This window comes from Equus caballus, chromosome 7, assembly GCF_041296265.1.
Source record: "Equus caballus isolate H_3958 breed thoroughbred chromosome 7, TB-T2T, whole genome shotgun sequence".
Classification (NCBI taxonomy): domain Eukaryota; kingdom Metazoa; phylum Chordata; class Mammalia; order Perissodactyla; family Equidae; genus Equus; species Equus caballus.
Window position 1 is genome coordinate 80,882,588 of NC_091690.1, and position 13,492 is coordinate 80,896,079.

The following is a 13,492-nucleotide window of genomic DNA, read 5'->3' on the forward strand; positions in this document are numbered from 1 at the left end:
ATCTACATACACGGGCGGGGAGGGCGTGAGAGGGTTGCAGGGTGCTAGGAAAGCTCTACTCCTTGGCCTGGGTGGAAGTTACGTGAGTGTTTTCAGTTTGTGATAATTCACTGAGCTCTATGCACACTTGTGATTTGTGCACTTTGAGATTTGTGTGTTATGTTTCATTTTAAAAACTTACGAGAAAAGTGCTGGATAATAAAACTGAGGAAATCATCCAGAAACAAAAACAAAAATATGGATAAATGAGAAAGTGGTAAGATGAGATATGGAGCATACAGTATCTCAAGAATAGACATTCCAGAAAGAGAAAACAGAGAAAAGAAGGGAGGACAACATTCAAGGGATAATTTAAGAAAGTTTCCCAGAACTGAAGCCCATGAATTTCCAAATGAATTGAAAGCGTCCATCAAGTGCCTACAATGGATGAAAATACACACACAACTAGAGAAATTTCATCGTCAGAAACAAAAAGATCTTACAAGTTTCTAGAAGGAAAAAACAGGTTCTCATACAAAGAGTCAGACATCAGAGCAGCTTTGGACTTCTCAGTAGCGACACTGGAAGCTAGAAGACAGGAGGCAATGCATTTAAAATTGAGAAGAAATATTTCCAAGCTAGAAGTGTGTTTTTTTCCAAACTAGGAATCTATAAGGATAGAATAACAACCCTTTATATACGTAAGATCCTATATATGTAAGAACCTATGTATAAATGTAAGATCTCAAAAAACTTACAACCCATTACTTTCTAGCGTTATTACTGGAAGATACGCTCCACCAGGACAAGGGAATAAACGAAGAGAGAGGAAGGCATGGGACCCAGGAAAACAGAATATCCACGACAGGGGAGTCCAGTGACCAGAATCTCTATGCAATGGGATGCCCTGGAGCCCAGGATGATGGTGAAAGGAGAGCCAAGGAGGAGAGTGGGCCCCAGGCAGCCACCGTCCACCTGGAGGGGGTCTGAGGGTCCAGGAGAGACTTCTTTAAAAAGATAGGCATGCATAGAATGTCTGATGCAAACTAAAGTACTGAGAGGAGATTTGACAACTGGCCAAGGTTTGGCAGTAAACTAGTGATTAATGTGAAGAAAGTAAACAAACAAACTCCAAAGGGACCACTCTGAAGGGCCACTCCAACCCCAGAGCTCCCATGGCATGAGTCAAGGCTGTGCTCGGCCTGCATGGCAGCCTGATTTCTCCCTCTCCCCACTCCCCAATCCTGTCTGCTGCTCCTCTACCCACAGATGTTGATCCTAAGGGCACTCCCTAAGAAACATCCTGCACACTCAACTCCGTCTCAGAGTCTGCTTTCTGGAAACTCCAACCTGGAACACAAGTCCAGAAAAAAGAAAATTTGTGGAGGAAAGGGCAAGTCATCATATTTACTGCACCATGCAGCCACCAACAGTATTTACATAACCATACTAACGTAAACTCTACATACTGATCTACCCAAAACTACCATATCGTTTTACCAGGATAGGAAAATGGGAAGATGAATATGTGCCCTGGCAGTGTAGGAGGAAGGTGACATAAATCCTCAATTTCCATAGCAAGAAACCAAGAAATAATACCTACGATGAGAATCAGCCAGTAGCAAGTGTAGCCAGTTATTACACAGTCAGACACAGGGGTAAATACCAAAATAGCTAAAAAGCAGGTGAAAGTGGTTGGCTCTGCTCCTGGGCAGCGAGGGAGAGTGGGTAAGAGACTGCTATTTTTCAGAGCAAATTTTATAGAATCATTTGACTCTTTAAACTAAGAGCATGTCTAACTTTCAAAAAACACAGTTAAGCCAAAACCTTAAGCCTTGGCTGTGTGATCAGGTGGGTCAACTGTGGGATCTCCATACAACATACTACACAACCCCTAGAAATGATGCCGAGATGAATATTTATTGAAATGGAAGGATGCTCATAATACCGTGTTCAGTGGAAAAAGCATGATGGGTGCATTAAATCTCATTTTAAAAATTAGACACAGAAGTACATGTGTGCATAGAAAAAAGTTTGAAGCTATATACACCAAAATGTTTGGGGTTACTCTCTTCACATGGTGGGGTGTGGAGGGATTTTTATTTTCTTCCATTTGTTGATGCCTGTAGCCCAGATATGTGCCATCTCTGTATCCCCAAATCTTCCAGCCTCACAGGATTACCCTTTCTGTTAAATTTTAAATAAAAATGGCTGAAATCTCCATCCTACATACTCTGCAAATTCCAATGCCCTGCATTCCGCCCCCCCCCCCCGCCCCCCGCAACACTGGTGCGAATTTCCGGGTGCTCAGTTCTCATGTTTACTCCCATTTCCTCTTCCTGAAACTCTGAATTTCCCTGACATCCCACTTTCCACAGCTGTTCCCTTCTCTCTGTCCCTAGTTAACACAAATACGGAGCACTGTCCCCTTTCCTTGATTTCCCCAAAGAATGTCTTACGCGGGGCACTGCCGAGGAGGCTACAGCTCTACACAGCCCTGCAGACAACCCACCATCAGCTGGAGCATCCTGTTGCTGCTGGTCCTGGCTGACCCTGCTTCGGGGGGATTCTTGTTGGACAGTCTTCTTCAACCCTTGCGTCTCAGCAGCTGGCTGGGTCCATCTCTGGTCCTCACTTTTGCCTCCTGGGCCCCCTCTGTGTCCTCACCTGCCACCAAATAGCCAAATCCTTCAAGTCCTTCATGTTCTTATGCGTGGTATGAGGCCTCCCTCATGGAATCTGCCTTTTCCAGCAGGAAAATCTTCACCTCTCACATCCAAAAGACCGTGAAAAACCCCTTTAAGAGTCATCTCCTACAATTTGAACAAGAGCAGGAGCCAGTTCTGTTGGTCTTCCCATTACGTGTGTAACAACTGTGCGTTTTCTATAATGACTGTGTGTTGCTTTTGTAATTAAATTATTTTCAGTAAGAGAAGCACCATGGCAGTCAGGCGTTCAGTCCATGAGCAAGTGTAAGTGTTAAGTCCCATGACGCTAGCAACCTTCCACAATCTCCTGCTCCATGCCAGGCTGAGAAAATGCTCATTAGAGTAGTATGGGGTGTCAAGACCAAGGCAGGCCCAGAGTTCCATGGAACTGCTGGGCCCAGTGTGGGCAAGTCAGGAACAGAACTCCAAGAAGACATCTGGCTCATTCAAACAAGGGGAGGACCTTGCCCCAGCTGACCATGATGCCCTCCCCTGTCCTCTCTACCAATAGCATCTGTCCAGACCTGACACAGGTGCAGCTCCTTCCACTGCAAGCCTTCCCTGAGAGTCCCCTCTCTCACTAGCTCTACTATTTGTCAGCTGTGTGGCAAGTTAGTTCACTGCCCCCCATGCCTGTTTCCTTATCTGTGAAATGGATAAGAATCAAATGAGTAATACTTGTAAAGTAGTTGGAACAGTGCTTGGCTCAGAGTTAGTACTCCATAGTGTTAGTGATCATCACCATCATCATTACTATTGTCACTATGAGCGTGGATTCTGCCCTTGACCAAGACATCACACGGTCATGTGTGGGATGCTGCCTCAAGCAGGCCCTCATGTAATTTCTCTCTGTTCTCATCACAGCCAGCACAGGTGCCAGCATGGATCTTGTGCTCACTGCTGACTTGATTAAAAGTTTAGAGAGAAGAAACAGGCCAGCTAAGAACCCCACACAAGCATTACCTGTTCTGAAACCCATTTTGAGTTAATTTTTGTATGTGGTGTGAGCTGGGGTCCAACATTATTTTTTGCATGTAGCTATCCAGTTGTCCTAGCACCATTTGTTGAAAAAGACTATTCTTTCCCCTGCTGAACTATCACGGCACCCTTGTCAAAAGTCAGTTGACTACAAATGTGAGAATTTATTTCCGGACTCAGTTCCATTCCACTGATCTATATGTCTATCCTCATGCCAATATCACATTGTCTTGATTCCTGTAGCTTTGTAATAAGTTTTGAGATTAGGAAGTGTGAGTCCTCTAGCCTTGTTCTTCATTTTCAAATTTGTTTTGGCTATTCTGGAGCCTTTGAATTTCCATACGAATTTTAAGATCAGTTTATCAATTTCTGCGAAATCCGATGGAATTTTGATAGGGACTGCATTGAACTATAAATTAGGGAATATTGCCATCTTAACGATATTAAATCTTCTGATCCATGAACAGGGATGTCTTTGTATTTATTTGGGTCTTTAATTTCCTTTAATGATGTTTAGTAGTTTTCAGAGTATATGTTTTACACTTCTTTTTTTAAAGATTCCCAAGTATTTTATTCTTTTTGATGCTATTGTAAATAGAAGTGTTTTTTTAAATTTAAATTTCAGTTCATTTTTTGCCCCTGTATAGTAATGCAATTTATTTTTTGTATATTGATCTTGTCCTGAAACCTTGCCAAGTTCATGTATTAGTTTCAATTGTTTTTAGCGGACTCCTTAGGATTTTCTATAGGCAAGATCATGTCATCTGCAAACAGAGATAGTTTCACTTCTTTTCCAACTTGAATGCCTTTCATTTAATTTTCCTGCCTATTGCTACCGACATTTTTGAAAAGCACTTTTTTGCAAGGTCCTGTTATCTTCAGCACACACCAATAGCATGAGGCTGGTGTGCTCGTTTTGTACATGAGGACACAGAGGAACAGAAAGGCACACTACTTGGATGTTGGGTCCCACCGCATTCTAAGACTAAAACATAGTTGCCCAAGGTTCCCAGATTAATACCTGCCTTTGGGGTTCAGCAACTTAATTCAAAATAAAGAACTACCCAGGAGAATCTCTCACAATTGTAAATTCCATAAATTGAAATCTGTTGCAAACAAGCACCAAAAACCAAGCAACAATTTTAATTCAAATTTCTGATTGCTTTTTGCAATAAAGTTGTACAAATCCATGTGGTGTCCTGATGCTAGAGGCTTAAGCTTAGCAAATTGCACGACCAGGTGAGCTACAGTGATGGGCTGAGGTCATGCAATTCCAGCTGTCACCAGAGGTGCCTCTAGATGCCAAAACTGAAATAAAGAGGCACAAACACAAAACCAGGAAGCTTTTCCAAAGTTTTACAAGATCTTGGCTAAAGTTTTCTTTATTGGAAGGCCTGTCCCTAATGCGTTCTGTGTTTTGGTTCTCAGCTGTAACATTACTGAGAACAGCAACATTCTGGGAAAGCATAAGGAATTCAAAACACATGAAGCATAAGGATTCAAAGAGCTGCCTGGTCCATGACTGCCCACATAGTTAGAGACAGTATTGCCTGCCCCTGAGGCCGAAACTTACCAAGGACAGGGCAGGAGATCAGGAACCAAGAGTTTGAACCAAGATGGAAAGTAAAACACAGTCTCGCCCTGGGATGCCCTTGGCTCAGCTTTGGGGTCAGCAATCAAGCCATTGAAACCAGGCTCTCAGCAATTAATCCCACAGTTCCGAGGTTGCTGCGACTGTCCAGCCTGTACAGCTCGAGTTAAAGGTCAGACCTTATAATAAGCCTCTTTCGGAAGTTGACATCACTGCGACCCTAGCCTGAGGGTCAGAGCAGAAGTGTTTAGGGCCTGCCCCACCCCGGAGGAAAGAACTGGGTCAGGGAGTGGCAGGAAGGAAGTTCAAGTTCCAGGGAGTCCTGTGTGCCCAGCTAGCCCCACCACCCCCAGAATTAGTATAAGTAATGCAAGTTCAAAACAGCTCGCAGGGGTCCCACAGGTGAGTGTGAGCACAGACATACACACCACCCCACATGTTTTAGCCTGGCTAAAAGCACGAGTCCACACAGTGAACTCAAGTGTAGACTATGCCCCTTCCTCCCAAGGCCTCAGAGACATCCTTGACAACTCTTCTTCCTCATCCCATATCCAATCCATCACCAGGCCCTGTCAGTCTTGCCTCTGAAGCAACACTAGAATCCATTCCCTTCTGTCTAATTCCACCACCACCCCTGGTCCAAGCTGCTCTCATCTCCCCTTTGGTCACTAATTGGATGCTCACATCCCTTCCTCAAAATGCAAATCTGAAGATGTCAGCCACCTCCAGGAAACCCTTGCATGACTTCTCGGGACTCTAATGGTAAAGATGAAACTCCCTCGGGTGCTCTCCATGGCCCTGCATGGTGGGGCTCCAGCTCTTGCTCAGCCTCTTTCCCACCACTCTCTGCATCAGCCCGTCCTCTGCCTGCACATACCAGCCTTTGGCTCCTGTGCACTCCATGCTCCTTCCTACCACAGACACTAGGCATAAGGTCGCTCCCTCTGCCTAGAATGTTCTTCCTCCCTCCCCATCTGCCCAGTTAACTTCTATTCAACCTCAGGAAAGTCCTCGTGGCCACCCTAAGCCAAATCCCCTCACGTAGGCTCTCATAGTATTGGGTATCTTCACAGAACCTATCACAGTTACAACTTGACATTTGTGTGATTTTTAAAAATTAATGCCTATCTCTTCAATAGACTGCAAACTCCACAAAGGCAAGAACCATATATATTTTAAAATCTTTTTATTATGGAAAATTTCAAACACACAGAAGAAGAGCAATTAGTATAATGAACTTCCATGTACTTCACCCAGCTTCAATAGTTAGAAATTCATGGCCAACCTTATTTCCCCTATACTCCCCTCCACTCCCTCCACCTTGGATTATTTTGAAGTAAATCCCAGGAATCGACTTCACCATACAGTTTTTGCTCACCATTGCTTAAGTGTCTAGAAGAGTGTCTGCCACATAATCAGGACTCAATAAATGTTTGTTGGATAAATGACTGGAAGCCTGAAGGAAAACACTCACTGTTGTTTTTAAGCAGCAGGTCAGAAGCCTGGACCATGCTGATGTACCGGGACACCTTTGAACAAGAACTTTCTCTCCGTGTGCAGTGAGGCGGCAGGCCCAGACAGCTAAGGGAGTATCTGATCAGCAAAGAAGATGCCAGGTTGGCACCTAAAACTTTAAGTTGGAGTCAAACCACAAAAAGCATGACCTTGGTCAGAGGCCTTATTTCTTCCAAGATGGGCGTTATGTTCACAAGGACAGGAAAACTATGCGAGGCCACCCACATTGAAAGAGCACACCATGTACTTGAGATGACTGAGCCAGAACCACCAACACCAAGATATATTCTAGTAAAATGACTCAACTTTAAAGAAAAAGGAAAAATCCTTTGAGCATTTAGGCAAAAAAACCCCCAAAAAAAACATGTGACTTAGAAATAAAGCAATAGTTGGACTTTTTGACAGTAATACCTCATGCCAGAAACAGAGTAACATATTTAAGATATACAAGGAGAGAAATGTGGGCCAAGGATTTTATATCCAGCAAAACTGACCTTCAAATAAAACAAACACACATGTTGTCAACATGTAAGAACTCTGGGAATAATATTCCTATGAGTCTTTCCTAAGGAATTTATTAAAGAATAAGCTTCAGACAACAAAATGACTGGAGAGACATCACCATAAGGTCTAGTGAGGAACATTAAACATATAACTGCTTGTAAAACTAACAGTAAATGAAGATTGCGAGGGAGAGCATTCAGTTTATCATGGGGTGTTGGCCATGAAGATACGCCACTCAGAGCTCCTCCAAGGGAACCTGCTGTGGGGAGCATAGCTGATATGTTATCTGAGGTCAGAAGACCTACCAGACGGTTATATTCCATGGGGAGGCCTAGAGGACACACCATCCCCCAAGGCATCATGAACGCACTGGTGAGGGGGCATAACAACTCCACAAAGACAGTCCGTGATGGCTTTCCTGCAGGCCAGGGCTGACAGAGAGACAATCACAGAGCTAGCTCAGAAACGGCCATGGAAATAATGAGGCCTTGAAGTAATAGAGGCCAGCTGGTGGAGTTTAACCATCAGATGTCAGAAGGTCACAATTACCTTAAAGCCTTACAAAGCAGGAAAGACAGCCAAGGGAGCTTGACTAGCAGGGAGTAGTGAAAATGGGTAATAGATCATGGTGTCTCTAGGAGCAAAACAGACAGCCAAAAAGGTTGCTGCTTAACATCTACAATCAGGAGAAGGCAAGAATGGAGGAGCAGAGGGTAGTCACCTCAACGGGAAGTCATGAGCCCTTGCTCAGTTCCAAGATTTGAGCTAATATTTAGATCCAAGACCCAGTGACAAGTATATACTGTAAAGATTCCTCTAGGATTCCAGGAACGACCTACGGCCATTTACCCAGGTGACTGTACACTGTGGAGAGGGGAATATGTACGCATTTCAAGGACTATTAGACACAGGGTCTGAGCTGACGTTAACACACAAAGACCCAAAGTGTCATCATGGTCCCCCCTGTTAGAATGGGGACTTCCAGGGCTATGTAATAAAGAGTCCTAGCTAAAAGTCAATTGTGGTCCATTGGTCCACAGATCCACCCAGCTGGTCATTCCCAAGCATATAATTGGAACTGATATATTTGGCAATTAGAGAAACCCCAACATTGAGTCCTTAGCCTGCCGATAAGAGCAATCATAGCAGGGAAAACTAAGCAGAAGTCTCTGAAATTTCTCCACACCCCCACCTGGCCAAGAGAGTAAATAAAAAACAGTATAACAACTTGTAGGGGAGGAGGCTGACAGAGATTAGTGCCACCATTAAAGACCTGAAGATGCGGGGTTGGTGGTCCCTATTATATCTCCATTTATTTGCCAGTCTGGACCCTGGAAAACCAGATGGACCCTGGATAATGACTATAGGCTACCATTGTTCAGCCAAGGAGTGACCCTAATAACAACTGTTGTGCTGAATGCATATCATTGCTAGAGCAGACTAGTCAGGCCTCAGATACATTGTACGCAGTCACCAAGTTGGTGGATGTGTTCTTTTCTATTCCAATGGGACAAGAGGATCAGAAACAGTTCACACTCACGTGGAACAGACAATTATATTCATTTACAGTTTTTCCCCAGAACTATGTTAACTCTCTTGCCTTCAGTCATAATATAGTTGAAAGAGATCTGGACCATCTGGACCCCCCACAGAACATTCCACAGACCCATTACATCAATTACATCATGGTAATTGATAGGGAAAAGCAAGAGGGGGCTAGTTTATTGGAGACCTTGGTAAGACATATGTGCTCCAGAAGGTGCGTGACAAACTCTATGAAGACTCAGGGACCTGCTACCTCAGTGAGATTTTTAGGTGTCCAGTGGTCATGGGTATGCCAGAATATTCCCTTCAAATTAAAAGACAAATTGATGCCTCTTGCATCCTCTACCATAAAGAAGGAAGCAAGCACCTGGAAGGTGTCTTTGGGTTCTAGGAATTCTCTCTTGACACAGAAAGTTGTCAGCTTTGAGTGGGGCCTGGAGCAGAAGAGGGCACTGCAAGAGATCAAGCTGCTAAGCAAAGAGCCTGTTATTTGGGTCATGTGATCCAGCAGACTCTAGAGTGTTGGAAGAGTCAGCGATGGGCAAAGATGCAACATAGAGCTCACTGCAAGCACCAGTGACGGAATCACAAAGTGGGTCCCTGGGATTCTGGAGCAAACCCATGCCATTTACAGCAGAGAATTTTATGTACCTTTTGAGAAACAGCTCCTTGCATGTGACCTGCCCTGGTTTAGATGAAATGCTTGACCATGAGCATCAAGTGAAAAACACATCAAGAACTTCTCATTGTGAACCGGGTTCCATCAGACCTGCCAAGTCACAAAGTCAGGTGCAGCCGGTAGCAGTTCACGGTAAGACGGAAATGGTAACCGAGCTTGGTTTGCTGATGGGTAACTTGGTATGTGGGTGGAAACCAAAAATGGACAGTGGCTGCCAGACAGTCACATTCAGGGCTTGCCCTTGAAAGGGAGTAGGAAGCAAGGGGAAGCAAGGGAACATCTTCCCAGTGAGCAGAGCTGCAAGGAGTGCACCTGGTTACGGAAGGAGAGCTGACAGGAGACTATACACACATTCCTGGGCAGTGGCCAATGGCCTAGCTGGCTAGTGGGAGAGTGGAAAGAAAAGGTCTGGAAGACTGGGGCAAGAAGGTCTGGGGTAGAGACATGTGGGTAGACATTTAGGAGTAGGCCCAAATTATGAAGAGTTTTGTATCACACATTAGGCCCGGCCAGAGAGCATCCACCACAGAAGCGAACTGAACAACTAAGTAGATTAAATGACCCAGTCACCTCATCATTGGCCATCCTGGAACTGGCACAATAGGCTCATGAATGGAGTTGGTCACAGAGGCAGAGATGGAGCCTATGCATAGGCCCAACTGCAGGACTCCCATATATCGAAGCTAATCCAGCTACCGCTCCCTCTGAATGTCTAATCTGCCAGCAACAGAGACCAACGCTGAGCCCTAGATATGGCAGTATTCCTGGAGGAGACCAACCAGCCACTTGGTCTCCTCTTGGCATTTGGCAAATCAACTACATTAGGCTCCTTCCCTCCTGGGAGGGCCAGCAGATCATTCTCGTAGGGATGGAGATCTATTCTGGGAATAGGTTTGCCTTTTCTGCCCACAGAACCTCAGCCAGCACCAATATCCCGAAGCTTAGTGAGTACCTGATCCTCAGGTATGGAATTCCATCCAGCATAGCATCCAACAAGCACACCCCCTTCACAGTGATGGAAGTTAGGGAGTGGGCCCATGACATTAGGATCTACTGGTCAGAGATACACTGCACCATCCCGAAGCTGCTAGCCTCAACGAGCACTGAAATGGCCTACTGACATCACAAAGGAAGCACTAGCTTCAATAATCTGAGGCAACAATCTGCAAGGATGAGGTGCCATCCTTCAGGATCTAGTACATGCGCTAAATCAGACTTTTACATGGTGCTGTGTCCCTAAGGAACAATACATGGGTCTAGGAGCCAAGGGGCTGAAGCAGGAGTGGCCACACTTACCATCACTTCCAAGGACCCAGTGAGGGACACTGTGCTTCTTGTTTCTGCTGCTCTGGGTTCTACAGGGTTGGAGTACTGGTCCCCAAAGAGGGCACAGAACTACATTCTGGAGGTCCCAATGAACTGACCTGCAATCTCCAGCTGCCACCAGGGTACTTTGGACACCAGCAGACAAGAAAAGAGATAATCGGCACAATCTCAGCACAGAAAATTGAGCCTGAAAAGCAGGAGGTGGCAGGGCTGCCTTGACACATCGGGGATGGGTAAAACACACGTGAAACCCAGGGCTTCTTAGAGAAATAGCTGATTCCACGTCTAGGGCAGAAAATGTACAAGACAAGCCTCAGACATCTTGAAATACCAGAAAACAATCGCCAGGGTCATGTCAGACAACTCAGGAGCAAATTTGAGGCTCCCAACATCCAAGAAGGGACAAAAAAAGATAATAATTGCAATAGAATGAAACCCATCAAATACATTTAAATCCATGAGTTCATAATATTTTTAAAAAATAGCCACCTTCTGAGGATAACATGGAACCAGTCCAGTTCATTATCTTAAAAGTTGAGTAAGTAAAAGAAAAGAATTAAGCACTTATGCTGTCTTTCCTACATAAACTCTAATGAGAAATCAAATAGGGGCAATATCTCCTTATAAAATTATTCCATCTAATAAATGAAAACAAAATGATAGATTAGGATATCCCCCGCTTGCAACTCCCCAGTGAATTACTTACAGGATGTCGGCATTGAGCATCAGTGGCTGCTCACATCAAAAAACCTGAACACAGACATGATAGGCCTCCTGATAAACGAGCACGGCATCGCCTAGAGTCTCCTTGAATGCTTCAAACCCGAGGCAAATCAAGTCTCTGGATCTAGCTGCTGATTTGCAGGAAATGCAGAGGATAAAGGCACACTGAACTGTACCACCAGCATGAAATTAGCAAAATCCAGAAGTGGGAAGTTACAGAGCAAACAGTCCAGGTTGTTTTTTTTTTTTTTTCTGAGGAAGAGTAGCCCTGAGCTAACTACTTCCAATCCTCCTCTTTTTGCTGAGGAAGGCCAGCCCTGAGCTAACATCGATACCCATCTTCCTCTACTTTATACATGGGACGCCTACCACAGCATGGCTTGCCAAGGGGTGCCATGTCCGCACCAGGGATCCGAACCGGCGAACCCCGGGCCACCAAGAAGCGGAACGTGAGCACTTAACCACTGCGCCACCGGGCCGGCCCCCAGGTTCTTCAACAGATAAACTGTAAAGGAAAGAAAGGGGTAGAGGAGACCTTTTAGATTAGAAGAGACTTAAAAGTTACGTCAAACTAAAAAAACCAAACAGACTGAAAACTAGTGCATAGGGAGGCACATGTGGGTGATAAAACAATAAAGAAACTCAAGGAAGTGATTACTGTAAAGGTCAAGAAGGCGGAAGGAGGGAGGCTGCTGGGACTGGGATGGGCCAGGGGAGCATGGAGGAGTTCTGGGGAGGCTGGTAAAGCTTCATTCTTCACCTGGCTGGTGGTTACAAGGGCACTTGTGTTAAAATAATTCTCTGAGTTCATTCGCTTGCATGTTTATTTCCCAGTCCCCGAAATCTCAGGGTCTGGGAAGCACCGAATGAGAGCAGGTGCAGAAGCCCAGGCAGGCAGGGCTGCTTGCTGAGCAAATTGAATGCACTTCATCCACCCAGAGCCGCGGAGGCAGTTGACTCGAGTGTCCTTGAAATACTGAGCTACTGAACCTGTCTGCTCTCATATCACACATCATTCCAGAAAGCATTTGTAGCAGATGATGAAACAAAACACAGTAGAGTGAGACATTCACAGCAGGGTCAGCCGTTAGAAGGACCAGATAGCTGGTCCCAGGAAAGCCCTGATTTATAAAACCTGACTCACATTCACCTTCTCAGCAATGTCTGCTGGAAAGGGTGATGCTCCTCTGCCGTCTTGGCTGACTGAGGCCACCAGCACCCTCCACTGAAGCACATAACCACGCGCTGAATGCTGTACACCCACCACGCGGAACCATGACCCACTGGACCGTTGTTCCAGGTAGACCCATCACCACATACAGGGGCATTTAACTCTAAGTGGCTTGGGCAGCGGCTCAGGTAATCAGCACCTAAAAGCTGGAAGAAGATAAGGAGCAGCACTCCCAGGTTACCTAAACCACACTCCTCCCTTTACTCCCCTGAGATACGTGGCCCCATCGTGGGGTGAGTCTGTCCTGTGGCAGACCAGACCCTTTGGTTACAAGCACACTGTCAGTGACTTGTTCAGGTCACACACTCTCCGAGCCACACTGCACTTGAGACAAGCAGTTGTTGTGTCTCAGCCCAGCCACTGTGCTCTGACCACAGGTTTCCTTTTCTCCCATCAGACAAGGAGGGCCCAGAGCAGCCATCACATTCTTCACAGGTCACTTAGTGTGCTCTTGGAATGCCGCATACAGGTGGCATGGCTCTGGTTTTTGTCCCCATGGCATGTGCTCATTCATTCAGTTCATCCACATCTACTGAGCACCAGCAATGTTCAAGGCCCTGGGATACCTGCCAGCCTTTTCCTTGTCTCCCACTTGGTGGACGTGGGGCCCACAGTCTGCTCCTTCCCCACCTCAGGCTTGACTCTGGCCCTAGACTTCCCCAAGGTTCACAACCCGGCAGACGCCTTCGCATCCCCACGTCTCTGCTCATGCT

The 13,492-nt window shown here is 45.6% G+C and overlaps 1 protein-coding gene across 1 annotated transcript in view; it reads right to left on the reverse strand.

Annotated features, from left to right (window-relative positions):
* SCUBE2 (signal peptide, CUB domain and EGF like domain containing 2) overlaps nucleotides 1–10,604 on the reverse strand; it is a 95,256-nt gene extending 84,652 nt beyond the window's left edge. Inside the window, exon 1 of the mRNA XM_023646019.2 lies at nucleotides 10,452–10,604. The gene's annotated coding sequence lies outside the window, so the exon portion shown is untranslated. The remainder of the gene's footprint in view (nucleotides 1–10,451) is intronic.
* Nucleotides 10,605–13,492: the final 2,888 nt, after the last annotated feature.